At 33.2% G+C, this 12,487-nt stretch overlaps 1 pseudogene; it reads left to right on the forward strand.

Moving 5' to 3' along the window:
• The window catches only part of LOC119533013, a 156,226-nt pseudogene extending 144,384 nt beyond the window's left edge, over positions 1 to 11,842 (forward strand).
• Positions 11,843 to 12,487: the final 645 nt, after the last annotated feature.

A 12,487-nucleotide genomic window follows, 5' to 3' on the forward strand; every position in this document is an offset into this window, starting at 1 on the left:
TAAAACAAAAAGTTTACAGTGTCAAACACAAGACCACTCTTCCCATTTGCCAAATATAGTTATTATTCTTAAAAATGTACATTATTTTTGTCATTCAATGGTTTCATTATTTTATTTTAAAATGATTCTTAAGTAAAATTAAAAAATTTTTTCTGTTCTAATTTTAAGTACAGTAAATATCAGTAGCTATAACCCACGCAAAAAAAAAAAAAAATCCTTATCACACCTTAAGCAATTTTTGAAAGTGCAAAGAATATTCCTGAGGCCATAAATTTTGAGAACCCTGCTCTCTCTTTCCTAGAATATCTGCTATCAGCTTATTTACAAAAAATCGGAACAGAGAGCCAACCTTTTTGAAGCATTCTCTTGTCTTCCCCAATTGGGAAGAAATGGATTACAGGTAAGATACTTAATTTTTTATTTCTAAATTATTTAAAATGCTTGATTTAGTCATCAGATAGATAAGACTTTTACTGATTTTTTTTTTTTTGTATTACATTCTTTAGCACTTAGCCATATCAAAATTCTCTCACAAACCATATGGTTCTATGCTCACCACACTTCTATGATGCAGTGAAACTAAACTATGTTCTCAGAGCACTATCTTAACTACTGTGGAAGGTAATAATAAGTATATAATGGAGCATCTATCCTCTAAGAACTGAAAATCCTCCACCCAAGAAGTTTTATATGTTGCATATTTAATAAGGATATGATTAATTAAAATAATGAGTGATTGTAATTGAATTTCAAATGCATGTTATTTTGCATGTCTGAAGAGTACTCCATTCAAAGTAGGAATTGAGATAATAAAAATATCATGGAATATGCACTGAGGTAGGGAATAGCAACTTCTGTTTTGACTATGTTAAGGTAGGTATGTCTTATTACATCTGAGTAGAGATATTTGACATACTGTTCCAAAGCTCAGGAAGTAAATTTGGGATTGGAATGTTGAAAATGAACAGATTTTGTGCAGCAGTTAAATTTATAGGAGTGGATGAAGGTATTCATGAAGATTAGAAGGAAAAGAACATGTATAAAATCTTGCCAATCACCAGAAGTTTAGGAATGAGACCACAAAGATATGCCTGGGGAACATGCAAATGAGTGGATAGAGAGGTGTGTGCAGGACAATAGAGCTGGGTGTGAGAATTGCTGTGGAACCCAATGGAAGGGAGATTTATTTTGTTTGTTTGTTTGTCTGTTTATTTTTAAGTTGTCAACAGTGGCACACACTGCAGCAAGCCAAGTAAGATAAGAAATGAAAATGTATCAAAATATTTGTAAATTAAGAACCAGTTGTTGACCTAAGGTAGAGCACATCCAGTGAGAGTAGAAGAAAAAAGATCCTACTCAGCATTGAGTAGTTAGCTTGAGGGAAAAAATTGCAACCTGTGAAAATATACTAGCCATTTCAGTAAACCCAAGAGATAAACTAGTGATAACACAAGAGATAAACTAGTGATTTTGAGATTTAAAAAAAGAAGAAATTATTTTACCATGAGGAAGACTTGAAGGTAATGAGCCAATCTACTGGGAAAAATTAAAGATTTAACAAAGGGCAGAAAAGAGAAAAAAATCAAGAGAGAACCCTGAGAAAGCATGAGGAGTTAAGTATGGATTATTCATAGACTTAACCTAGAGCAGGAGGAGGGTGATATTCCTCAGTTAAATGAAAGGTATGTAAACAGGTATATTGTGAATGAAGCAGTACTGTTTTAGAGAGACAGAAGCAGAGAATAGAGGGAATTCCCTAATGGAACATGTCAATAAATTGCATGTTAATCTAAGTGCCCAGAAAAAATATTTTGGTAGTTACCAAAAAGGTAACTGTAAAAAATTAATAGCCTCCTAAAACAATTACACTTTGAGAGAAATGTAAATAGTCTTATTTAACTCATTTGATGTTGATTAGCCTACTAATCTCTTCAAGTACAATCGCAAGCAGACATTCACACAAATATATTAGAATTATATATTGAACAAAATTGATTTAAATGTATAACTCATGCATTCTTAAATTTATACCTCATGTATTCTCCTGTATTTATAATACATCATATATTACATCTCAGTTTATTTGTTGAAGTCCATCTTTTCAATGTAAATTGTCTTTATATTATAACGGATGTTTAATGAGCACATGGTAATATTTCAGCAAATAGTAATTTTCCAGTAAATAAAAGTTTGTACTGCTAAAAATATAGATCTATGTGCTGGTTTGAATCTATTATGTACCCCAGAAAGGTCATTTTTTTTAAAATCCATCTTGTGAGTACAGTCTTATTGTGGGTGGGATCTTTTGATTAGTTTGTTTCCATGGAGATGTGACCCCGCCCATTCAAGATGGGTCTTAATTAGTTTACTGGTGTCCTCTAGGAGAGGATAAAAGGCAGACACATTTTGGAGGGAACTCAGAGATTTAGAGAGAAAATGCCCAGAGACATTTTGGAAACAGCTTTTGAAACCAGAATCAGGAAAGAAGCTAAGAGATGAAATCCAGTTTGCCCCAGAGAAGCTAAGAAAGAATCCTCAGACGCTTAGAGAGAAACTCCCTGGGAAAAACAAGCAAGGATACACAGGAACTGAGAGAGAGAGGCTCAGACAGAAGCCCAGAGACATTTAGAGAAAACAACAGAAACCACAAGCTAACTGGGGCCTGACCCAGCAGATTCTGTCCATGTGCCTTCCCATGTGACAGAGGAACCCCAGGTGCCATCGACCTTCCTTTAGTGGAGGAATTCTCTTGCTGATGCCTTAGTTTTGACACTTTTATGGTCTTAGAACTGTAAATTTGTAACCTAATAAATCCCCTTTATAAAAACCAATCCATTTTTGGTATTTTGCATTTCGGCAGCTTTAGCAAACTGGAACAATGTATAGTATGCAACATTAGACAGTATTTTTTTTTTTCTTTTATGCTATACACTATGCTTGCATGTGTTTATTCAAGAGCTGAATCTATAATTCCTAAAAGAATAATTTTTAATATCTGAAATAAATGAGATTCATGCTCAGTTAGGATATGTTTATTTTATAACATTGGCATGGAAATGCATTCAATTCCTCTAGGTCGTCAATGATCAGGTAAGGTAAATTACTGACATTTATTTTTTATTAGTATGCTATGATTGATTTGTACATTAAATCACTAGGAATAGAAGACAAGCTTAGAGAAAAATGTATAAGAAATAAAATTTAAAAGGGAAAGTGAACAAACACCATGGCAATTTCAAAATGCCCCCAAATAGAAATGGCATGAAAATATCTTATAAACACAAGCTAGGTTGAATATTTTGATCTGCTGATCAACGCTGTCAAATTATGTGGCCTAGGTTAATTCTTTGGCTTGAAGCATGTGAAGGGAGAGTGGGATTCTTTATTAAATTTAAGATATTCTACTTTCAAACTGCCACAATGTCTTTTATATCCTAAGAATTTTAGTACCTTAGAGTAATAACACTCCTTTTACAAGAAGTTAGGGAAAACAAACACACCAACAAACAAATAAGCCCAGATCAGAGGAATAATTAGCTTTTTTACAATAGGATATCTGTTTGCATTTGAGTCTTAAGAGAGCACATGATAGATCAAAATCTCTTGTATTTTTTCCACATTTTCCACAAACACTTACAAATGTTTGGCATATAGCAAAAAGCCTCTGCTATATGCCAGACAAAATGTGTAATGCTAAAGACACAGTAAAAATAACTGAGATCGATTTCCAAATGTTGTGAATACATATTACATTCTTTCAAACAGGATTAAGAATATTTTGAGTATAATGTAAACAGAAAAGATGGAAACAATTTACACTTCTTTTTAACTCCAGTAGAGGGAGGTGGGGACAGATCAAAGACATGGCTGGAAAAATAGATTGAAAGCTACATTTTATTATCCTGAATGCTATATTCTGAATGTAAAATCAGGCCACTGAACATAAGAAGAATATGGAAAACTGATCAAATAAATGGCATGTAAAATAATTTGATTGCCAGTGTATATGATAAATAGGAAAAGAAAAGGGAGAATAAAAAAATATAGAAAGAATTGTAATGTTTGGAGGTGATTTCCAAAGGTTAGTTCAGTGTTTTCTGGACTAAGATGCTGTTCTGAGAGATGCTATTTTGTGTTCTGCAAAATTTAACAAACTGTATTTGAGAAACACTGCATCCTTCTCTCAAAGATTCTCAAGGCATGTTAGTAAGGTTAAAAACACTAAGAAATCTTGAAGTAGAGAGAATCATGTAACTGGGTCCAGAATAATATTTTTTTATGGCACATTTATTGATGAGCTTGAGATCACTGATTTTTAAAATATTTTTAAAGTTGAAGACAGTGAAATAAATTAGGACATCAGTAGTGAGAAGAGAGAGAGAAGACGTATTCAAGCATAGCATGAAAGCAAAATAAACAGGATTTAGCTTTTGACTCAAGGTGAAAGATAAAGCAGGAATGAAAGGCGATTCCATGCCCCTAGCAACAACCTTCCTAGAATCATCAACTTCAGAATTAACTGAGTCGTGTCAGTTTTCCTAGTTGGTTCCATAGACCCGGAAACTTGTGTAAGCTTTTTAGAAGTAGAAGCAAGAGATATTGTGTGTTGTCTTCCTGACGTTTAACACAGAAGAGTCCTTTCCTTACAGTATTTTTAAAGTGTGGTTAGATCCCTATGATAACTCTTAAATATATTAAGGCCAGTTATGTTTGATTGCAAGAGGAACTACTATATATTGAATTAATATAATTATTTTTCATGATAACCACTATTTGTGGTATTATGTATATGAGAAAGAATTTCCAAATTCATTTAAAAGTTGGTAGTTATTGTACATTTCCTATTATATCATTTTTGTTGAGTTTGTATAACCCTTAAGGACAAAATATAGACCATGAATTGTGAACTGCCACTAATGTACTTGATAAATAAACATTGCTTAGAATGTGACTATTTCATATTCCCTGTTTCACCTTACTGGAAATAGTTTTATTTCATAACTATATTTAAATATGACTTAATTTATAGGTCCTCACATATTTTAATTTTAGATTTTGTCTAAAAATACTGTCCCTTATTAAATAGCTAGGTTTTCCAGTCTACTAATAATAGATTAAAACAGAATCATTTCTTTGAAAAAAGATTTGCATAATCTTTTATAGTAATATCTGTTATCAAAATGTTTGTTGTGTTAAGGGAGAATAATGAGAGTAATTTTTGGGGGGTGGGGTGGAATGCAATTGCTGGGAAAGTCATGCACCCCTAGTGGCCATCTTCCAGCCCTCACCTCCTCCACCTCTTTTTCTATTATGTTCAGATGTTTCAATATGTTTCCATACTACAGCCCTGGGCAGAGTTTTGTTCTAATGGAATAGCCTGACCCAACTTGAATCCCAAACCTGGGACAAGCAGCCACAGCTGCTTAGGAAGGTGGAAACTCTCAGAGGCAAGGTCCGCTGCCCTAGGGTATATAAATACTCAGTCCTGGAGCAGCAGTGGCCATGCTCTTCACAGATGTTAAACGGCCCTATGAAACCGCAATCCTTGGACCCAGACTTGAGCAGTCAGCACCCCCAGGGCACCAGCCACGGTGGAATCTCCTCCCTTGCTCTTTGGGCGTTGTGCTATGTAAGTAATAGAGCGGTCATCTGTTGAGAATCTCTATTCCCATGATGCGATGTGTAGTACCTCTCTCCACAGCAATATGTTGTGTGATCCTCTATTTAAGATTAACTTTATCAACAATTTTTATCCATAATTGATAAATAGTCCCAATGATTTACATGTTAAGTTTACCTTTTTCATACAGACACCTTTCTTACCTCTATTTTCTCATACCTAAGAATAAAAAAAGTTTGATGGAAAACATCAAAATAGTCCATAGAATAAACTGGGGTGTCTGGTAAAACCTATAAGGGTTATTGTTCATAGAAATCATCTTCATGCTTTTTTTCATCATCAACAGCATTAATTAAAAAAAAAAAATGAGTGTAAGAATGCTACAGATTGAAAGAACTCCAAGTAATAATTTGTATTTTAAAATAACTTTGCATATACATTGAAAACATGTTAGAATAATTTGCATGATTTTCATGGGTGAGTAAGTGAAATGATCCGAATATTCTTTTTTCAATGTTTGAGGATGGTATAAAAATAACAAGAGATAGAAGTGTATTTTTCATTCAAAATTCATTTATCGAGTGTCTACAATGTGTCACTTTATAAACACTAGAATTAGTAATGAATAATGGCCTCTGCCTTGAATGAGCTCAGTCTAGGGACAAGTAATCACAGAGTTACTATTCAGTCTGACATCTGTTATAAGGATTTGCTACAGATACTAGCAAAGAAAAATCTGTTGGTAGGATTATCAATAAAATTCTGGAAGGATGTGACTTATTACATTCTTTATAAAATTAAAAACAATAACTTGTATTAATCCAACTTTTCTCTTACCTTAACTCCTCCTTACATTTTTTTAAAAAAAATTAAAAGCAGCATACTGTTTTGTTAACGTTCAACACCCATCAGTGTGTAATATACTTTACAGGTTCTCCTTGGATGATTGAACAAATTGTAATCTGAGTTTTACCCCCTAACTTTCAAATAGGGCAAGAATATGTGTCATTACTAGTAAACAGCAATGAAAACCAAACTGGTCTTTCTTATTTTTTATAAGTGAAATGAATTTTGTTTTTTTAAGCAAAAATTACTTTTACTCAGTTTTTTTGATGAAACCAATTATTCCACCATTTATCAAAATCCTTACGATGATCATTATCTTCTTGGTAACAAGTCTACAGCTCTTTGTACCAATTTTGAAAAATTAATTTCTTGGAGAGTGCTTTCATATTCCAGAAATTCGTTTCCCCAGACTAAATGCTGTTAATTTCTTTTAATGATCTCTCAAGGAACAGGGTCTAAAACTCTAGACCACTTTTAATCAATCACCTGGGGGAAGTCCTTCAAGAATATTCCCCTTTTGTTTGATGCCCTGAAACAAAAATAACACTATGATGATATCTCCACATCTTAAAGAAATTTGAAACTCTACTCGGAGTAGATTATCTCAGACACCATTAATTATGGATAATTCAACTATTAATTAATCTATCCCATGAGTAACTCTAGGGGTCATATACATTATATCAATGTTTAGTACATGATAGGTACTCAATATATAATTATAGAATGAATTAATGCATTTTTGAATATATCATTTGCAATGTTGAACGTTTTCAGATTTACCTCTGTTGAAAATTTTGCAGTTATATTTGTGAATATACATCCAAGTCTTTATCTGCATTGCTATTAATTTAAATCTTAATAAATTTATCCCTTTATCCAGGTCTGAGTTTCATCATAATTTTGCCATCAATTCTCACCATTAACAACTTTCAAAAGCATATCTAGTGTATCTTTATTCGGGTCACTAATTTAAAATTATGGAGTAGGTCATAGCAGAATAGAGGACCTGTACATATAATTAATACTATTCATAAAGAGATTATTCATTCTTCAGTCAACTTCCTCTAGGTGAGGTCATTCTTTACTAATTCACCTAACTGAGCTGGCTTCAAACACATATTTCTTCATCTTAGCTATACGAATACAGAGAGACTTAATATTACATTTTTCTCTGGATTTTCCACTGATTTAATGTAAACATGATTAAAGGTTATATTTGAAGAAAATAGAAATACTGTGAAATTATTATATAATGTTAACCTTTTTGCAAATAAGATTAAATTTGTGTTTTTATAGTAGACGCTTAGAAATATTTGAAATTAACCATAATTATGTAATGATATCCTTTTAGTCACTGTCTCTATACATACTTAATTTGGAGTATAGAAGCCAAAAGCTACATTCCTTTTAATGAACATTTTATGACCAATTTAAACATAGAGGTATATTTTACATTTAATTATTGTAGTTGCATATAGTTACTTATTTTCTTTATTGTATTATAATTTGTAATTATGTTTGTGCTTTACTGCATTTAGAGACCTTGGTGAGTTTGAAATCTGACCAATCATAGTCAGAAAATAGAAACTATTTTGTAGGTTTTGCTTTAAGGCTGATTTACCAGAATGGTTACTACTAAAACTGATGAATAATATTGCTTTAAAAATTGATATTCTGTTGTCCTTTTATATACTTTTATGTGATTAAGAGTTTTGATAAAAGGTGATTCCCAATATATAGACCAGCAAAATGTGTTATCACTTGCATGGCTTGACAGAGGCCTTCAGCTGTAAGGATCAGATTCTATGATCTCATTCATTTAACACTGATAAAACAAAGGCAATATTACTGTGCTAGATGCTGGCCACACCATAAGAAAAAGACAGTATCTGTTCTCCAAGAGCTCTACATTTTAGTGAAGTGTTGAAAGTGTATATCTATATATTTAAATATATAATCATATACATGCAATATTTATGTATACACAATTATGTATATATATATATGTTTAACCAATTAATATGCATGGAAGATAGCAGAGTACAGCAGCATTGGAAAGTTTCAAGTCTGATAATGTTTTCCAGTTGGAGGACTTTCAGGCTGCTTCTAGTCAACGTTCTTCCATCTTATCACATTTGAATTATCTTCAGTAGAAATTTCTCTGATTCTGTTATGCAACTTATGGTTTTTAGTTATGATGAAGTAGTTTTGTTCCATCATTTCTGAAACTTCTTGGAAGTGACTACCTATGCTTATATCAATAGTCATTTAACTTACATCATCCAAACCCTTTAATAAATATATTTATACATTTTTAAAAGAAGATAGCTCATTCATATTTGTCTCAAATGTAATCCTTTCAGCGTTTTGTTAAAGTTATAATATTATTTCATTGTTGAAAAGTATCAGTTTATCATCCATAGTTTTTCTCTTTTTTAATTTTTGTAAAGTCTTTATTATTTTTAAATGAAAGTCAAAACTAGGAATTATGCATCTACTGCTACTACTTCTCCTAACTCTACCCAAACTGTCTTCAATTTACAATTTTTTTAAATTTAAAATATGGTTTAAAATTTTAAATTATTTCATTAAATAGTATAATAACCCCATAAGAGATCTTAAATGTATTTTAATTGAACAATTGAGACTGATATTCATGTTGGTAAAAAAAAAATCCATTAACACCAGAGCTAGGCAATATTTACTTTTCTGTATTTGAGGGGTTTCATAAACTTATTATATCGAGTATTAGTGTTATTTAATTATACGTTTTTATAGCTCAGTTTCTTTTGTAAATCATCAATTAAACTATTGTGAAAGTTTGAGTGTCTTATGTATAAAAGTTTACTAAATTATGAATTAAAGTTCCATTATATAATATTTAGATTATTCCTGAGTAAGAAATTCAATCTATCACTAGTAAATCAACATAAAAGGGATATTTTTCAGCTTTTACTAATGAGATGTGTTTTCAAAATTCATTCTTATTGCATTTAGTTACTGTGAGCTGTATCTCTAGAATCTTCATAATTACTTTCCCTTCTACTCTCCCTAGACTCCTGGCATCTTATACTCTGATTCCATCTTATCATTCTCAGTTCATCATTCTGGTTGGTTTGTGCCCATTTTCTCCCCAAAATTTTAAGTTTTCATGTCTTCATTATTGATCTTCAATGAATATTCAATCTATATGTAGTAATTAACAATGTTCAGGTAAGCAAAATATTGCCTCTCTCAAGCAGTTTAACATTTAATCTTCAATGAAACCATTCTGAACCTAATGTCTTAAGTTAAATAACCAAAAATGTTGACAAAATTTTGATTGGCTTATTTTTGTGGGATGTGATTAAGAGTGTTGATTTATTTTTTATAAATTCAGTCATACAGACTTCTCAATGACAGGCAGGTTCTATTGTGTAAAAATTGTCTTTGTGAATTTATATAATTACTTACTAATAATGATTCATTAGAGTGGCATACTAAGATGTTCAATGCCCATTATTTTGGATATTTAACGAAACAAAACAAAACTTAAATGCCTGTGAACATTGGAACAGTTAAGTGCATTTTGGCAAATTCATGCAAGTGAATATTATGTACCCAGTTTTAAACATTACACACACACACACACACACATTTTCACTCAGTGATTCCACTTTTAGGAACTTCTATTGTTGAAAGCACTGCTATCTATTTATTGCATGAAGTATTCATTACAGCATTAGCTAAAAAATCAAGTATTTGTAAACAGCTTCAATTAGAAAATGTAATTAATTGTGGAGCCTTCATAAAGTAAGATGACATAGAGCAGAGGCAGCTTTATGTGCACCATGACAGATAATTTTGGTGCCCCACTCTACATCCTTTTGGTTCACTCTGATTTCGGCTACAGTAATGGAGGAGGTTTTTGTGAACACCAGTGGTTTTCATCTAAAACACCCACCATGTCTCTCTGCTCTCATGTCTCAGGGCTATCACCGAAGTCACCCAATCCATTCATTTTTTAAAAGTATCATCTGACAATCTGTACATGTTTTTATCCCTTACTATTATTTTTTTTCCAAGAAAAACTAGTGACAGACTGGTATGTGTTGATAAGTGCCCCAGCCTCCTTCCTTCCAAGAGAAAATACTGAGGCTTATTCTATAAATTTCCTCAGAGGTTTCCATGTGAGACTGAGTTGCAGTTGCCTACTGTATACTTTTCTACCTTAAGAATTTTGTGTTATTGATATATTTTACATATTCATATAGATAGATGCATTTTATATATTCACAAATAATACTTCACAGATGGAACATTGAATATCATCCATGGGCAATATGAAGCTGTAAATTTTATTTGCAATCATCTGGACATCAAAGCAATCAGCTTTGTGGGCACCAATCGGGCAGGAAAGTACATCTTCGTAAGAGGGTTAAGACATGGCAAGAGAGTTCAAGCCAACATGGGAGCCAAGAACCATGGAGTGGTCATGCCAGATGCCAATAAGGAAAATACCCTGAGCCTGCTTGTTGGGGCAGCATTTGGAGTAGCTGGTCAGCACTGCATGGTTCTTTTGTCAGCAATTCTTGTGAGAGATGCCAATAAATGGCTGCCAGAGCTGGTAGAGGGCGCCAAAAACCTGAAATTCAATGCAGGAGACCAGACTGGAGCTGATCTTGGCCCTCTGATAACTCTCCCACCCAGCTAAAGAGCGAGTCTGCAATCTGATTGATGGTGGAACCAAGGAGGGAGCATCCATCTTCCTTTATGGATGAAAAATTACAGTCAAAGGCTATGAAAATGGCAACTTTGTTGGACGAATCATCATCTCAAATGTCAAGCTAAATATGACCCATTACAAAGAAGAGATTTTTGGTTCAGCTCTTGTGGTTCTGGGGAGAGAAACATTGGATGAAGCCATCGAGATCGTAAATAACAAGCCATATGGAAGTAGAACTGCCATCTTCACCACCAACAGAACCATGGCTCCAAAATATTCCTCCCTGGTGGATGTGGGACAGGTGGATGTGAATGTCCTCATTCCGGTGCTTTGTCAATGTGCTTATCACTGGCTCTCAATCTTCCTTCAGGGGAGATGCCAATTTCTGTGGCAAACAGGGCATCCAATTCTACACTCACTTAAAGATTATCACTTCTTAGTGGGAAGTAGAGGATGCTACTCTTTTCCCACCTGCTGAGTTTCGCGTGCAATGGACCATTAGAAACAAGTTTATTCCAAACTCATTCCATCATGAGTATCTCCCTTTATTGCTGACAACTCCACTTGCTCTTTTTCAGAAACATCCATCCCTGCATAGTTGCTATGAGGAGACTCCTAGTATAACTTTGAAACCAGATTTCACTAGCTCTTCACACTTCTGTTTTTGAGGTAGCTAATGTAACTGTAAAATGCTTATCTGGAATGAGAGCTTAGACCTGTTTTTTTGTTTGTTTGTTTGTTTGTTTTAAGAATTCTCCCCTTTTTGAATACTGAAAAGAGGGGAAGGTTAGTGTATATAAGGAAGATCTTCAATAATTGGAAAAGTTCTTGGATGGGGAAATAGGATAGAAATTATTCACCCTTTGGTTGGTCAGAAACACAGTTCTACATAAATGCTGATGAAGGAGAGCGGCCAAGTTTTTCTGAGCCTCTATTTTTTTTCCACACTACACAAAAATAATCCATTTCTCCTTATCCCAAAGTTGTAACAACTGTGTTTTTCTTTTCTGCTGATTGCCCCTTTGTTGTCCTAAAGATTCATAACCATTACCATTATTTAATTTTATCATTGTCAGTGTTCCAGCTTTTTAAAGTCACTTCTCAAGGATTCCTCAGTGTGCATTGGGTAAATCAACTTTTTTTATTAGGTGTGCCAAGTGTTAAGTTTCAGGGTTTGCATCAGCAATCATTAATTGATGCTTCACCAATCATTAATTAATCCTTCAGCAGTTAATTAAGACTTTGAAGATGCAAATTTTAGCCCAGAAATCAGGGGGTATTCCAATCGTGTAAGTGGGCAAGGCTCTTGCCTT

The sequence above is a fragment of the Choloepus didactylus genome, chromosome 4 (genome assembly GCF_015220235.1).
Source record: "Choloepus didactylus isolate mChoDid1 chromosome 4, mChoDid1.pri, whole genome shotgun sequence".
In the NCBI taxonomy this organism is placed as follows: domain Eukaryota; kingdom Metazoa; phylum Chordata; class Mammalia; order Pilosa; family Megalonychidae; genus Choloepus; species Choloepus didactylus.